This window comes from Lathyrus oleraceus, chromosome 1 (genome assembly GCF_024323335.1).
Source record: "Lathyrus oleraceus cultivar Zhongwan6 chromosome 1, CAAS_Psat_ZW6_1.0, whole genome shotgun sequence".
NCBI classification, from domain to species: Eukaryota; Viridiplantae; Streptophyta; class Magnoliopsida; order Fabales; family Fabaceae; genus Lathyrus; species Lathyrus oleraceus.
In genome coordinates this window covers 214,538,789-214,541,850 of record NC_066579.1, presented here as the reverse complement: position 1 = coordinate 214,541,850, position 3,062 = coordinate 214,538,789, and the positions used below count along the sequence as shown (strand labels likewise).

Here is a 3,062-nt window from a genome sequence, read left to right as displayed (position 1 = left end):
TAAGTGTAACGGTTTCGTTATCCTCTATCTTCTTCTTGTTAGATAAGATTTCTTTGAGAAACTTAGCATATGAGGGCATTTGAGTCATGGCTTCTGTAAAGGGTATTGTGATATTCAATTGTTTTAGAAGCTCTACGAATTTTTTAAATTTCCCTACACTTTTAGATTTAACAAGTCTTTGAGGATAAGGGATATGGGGCTTATACGGTGGTGGAGGAACATAAGGTTCTTCTTTCTCTACGACCTCCTCATTATTATCTTCCTCTTGATCGTCTTCCTTCTCAGTTTCCTTACCAGGGTATTGGTGCATGGATGGGTTTTGAATTCTAGGGTCGGTCGATCCATCTAGTTATGTCCCACTTCATAGTATAATAGCATTTGCATGACTTTTTGGGTTTGGTTGCGGCTGTCCAGGAAATGTGCCTACAGGAGCAGCAGTAGGTGCTTGTTGTTGAGCCACTTGTGAAATTTGTGTTTCCAACATTTTGTTATGGGTGGCTAACGCGTCTACCTTGTTTGCCAACTGCTTGATTTGCTCACTAGTGTGTATATTTTGATTTAGGAAATCCTTATTTGTTTGGGCTTCGGTAGCTATGAAGTTTTCCATCATTATTTCTAGGTTTGACTTCCTAGGAGCATTTTGAGTATTTGTGACAGCTTTATGATATCCTGGTGGTACAACAGGTGCTTGGTTAGGTGCATACAATGCATTATTGTTTTTGTACGAAAAGTTAGGATGGTTCTTCCAACCTGGGTTATAGGTGTTTGAGTAAGGGTTTCCTTGAGCATAGTTCACCTGGTCTGTGGAGGTTCCTGTCAAGAGTTGACATTTTGGGGCGGCATGCCCCGGAACTGCGCATATCTCATAGTTTGGTGCTACGACAGCCACGGTGGTTGCGGGTGTTATGGTCAAGTTGTCTATCTTTTGAGTAAGAGCATCTACCTTGGCGTTGACATGGTCAAGACTGCTTAATTCGTACATGTCGCCTTTCATTGGAGGTTTCTCTACAGAGGTTCTTTCACTTCCCCACTAGTAATGATTCTGGAACATACTTTCGATAAGTTGATAGGCCTCATTGTAGGGTTTATCCATCAGGGCACCACCTGCAGCAACGTCTATTGTCAATCTTGTGTTGTATAAGAGACCATTCTAAAAGGTATGGATGATCAACCATTCTTCTAGACCGTGATGTGGACAAAGCCTCATCATGTCTTTGTATCTCTCCCAAGCTTCAAAAAGTGATTCATTATCTTTTTGTTTAAACCCGTTTATTTGGGCTCGTAGCATAGTCGTCTTACTAGGTGGGAAATATCGGGCTAAGAAGACTTTCTTCAACTTGTTCCACGTAGTGATAGAATTGGATAGTAGAGACTGGAGTCAAGCTCTAGCTCTATCTCTTAATGAGAATGGGAAAATACGTAGTCTTATAGCTTCCGGGCTGACACCATTTGCTTTCATTGTGTCTGCGTATTGGAAAAACACTGACAAATGTAGGTTCGGGTCCTCCGTGGGACTACCTGAAAATTGGTTTTGATGTACGGCTGACAATAGTGAAGGTTTTAGCTCGAAATTATTGGCCTCGATGGCAGGGACCGCGATGTTGTTATGCGGTTCATCCTATGAAGGGATCGCATAGTACTTAAGAGGACGGTTCTGCAGTCCTTCGGCCATCTCTGGTTGAATAACTGGTTCGGGAATAGGGATATTAAGATCAGGAAGATTTCGCTTAATACGATGTTCTTATATCAAGTCTCGTATCGGTGTTATAATCTAAGATAATGCAATCTTTCAACATTGAAGGCCAATAAACTCCTGAGCACATCAAAAGCTATTTCATCTTCAGTCCTGCTTGATGCGCCCCACACGCTCCACTATGTAAACTAGACACAGCCATATATGCCTCACTTTCTCCTAGGCATTTTAGTAAAACTCCTTCAGCTGTCTTTTTGAATAATTCATCATTCACCAGGACATAACTGAGGAGCCTATATTTTACCTTTCGATCTGTCGACCCTATAGGATTACGTAAATAATTGAATAACAGTTTACGCCAATCACTTTCTCCCTCGTCGTCGACGGTCAGAATTTCAAAATGATATTTATCTACAGCTCCCAACTTTATAATCAAAAAATCTGATGGTGATAACAATTTCGCTCGTACCTTCTCTCTTACTTGGACCTCTTCTTCATCCTGGTCTTTCGACGCTTTGTACCCTGAAGCTTCTTGCATCATATCGTTTGCTCTCTGGTTCTCTTTCCGTGGTATATGCTGGAGGCTTACTTGCTCAAACCTCTTGAGTAATCTAATGGTAACCACAAAATACATGATTAAATTTCCTTTAACACACCTGTATTCTTTTGATACTTGCTTAATTACTAACTTAGAGTCTCCCATAATTTTGACATTCCTTGCCCCCAATTCTAGCAGAAGTTCAAGTCCTGTGATCAACGATTCATATTCTGCTTCATTGTTTGTGCATACTCCTTCAATTCTGTATTTGAACTCTGCTGGAATTGCATCTGGAGAAATTATGACTCTCCCCATCCCAGATCCGTTCTTATGTCTTGAACCGTCGAAGTACAATCTCCATGGCACTATGTCTACATAATTTTGAGCCATTTCGACCATTGAATGGTCGACAAGGAAATCTACCACCACTTGCCTTTTCAATTTGCAAATTATTGATTACTTTGATCTCTTGATCAACATTGTTTGGATAATAACTTTTGAATTCTTTGTTATATTTGTGTTGTGGTAGTAATCACATAACATTTGGTAGTGATTGGATTTCTAAGAGCTACAAACATTATACTAATATCCAACCTTTGTTGATTACTCGCAAAGTGTTTGACAAATTGTTTCAACTAGTTTTTGTGTGTTGTTATCATTGGAGATATACCGTTACTATAGTAGAGTATTCAATTTAGTATTTTAAGTATTTATTAATAAACTTGTGGACTATTATCATACCATTGGTACTCTTACGCATATCTGGAATTTTCAATAGTAGGTTCGGTTAGACGATTTTGGATCCGGGAAATATTCAAAACTTGCTTCCGC

General features: G+C 39.6%; 1 non-coding gene across 1 annotated transcript; it reads left to right on the top strand.

The window, feature by feature from the left end:
- The first annotated feature begins 1,181 nt into the window (after positions 1–1,181).
- LOC127116351 (small nucleolar RNA R71) lies at positions 1,182–1,288 on the top strand. Its single transcript, XR_007801302.1, has one exon. It is a non-coding gene; the product is annotated as a small nucleolar RNA R71 (small nucleolar RNA).
- The last annotated feature ends 1,774 nt before the right edge of the window (positions 1,289–3,062 follow it).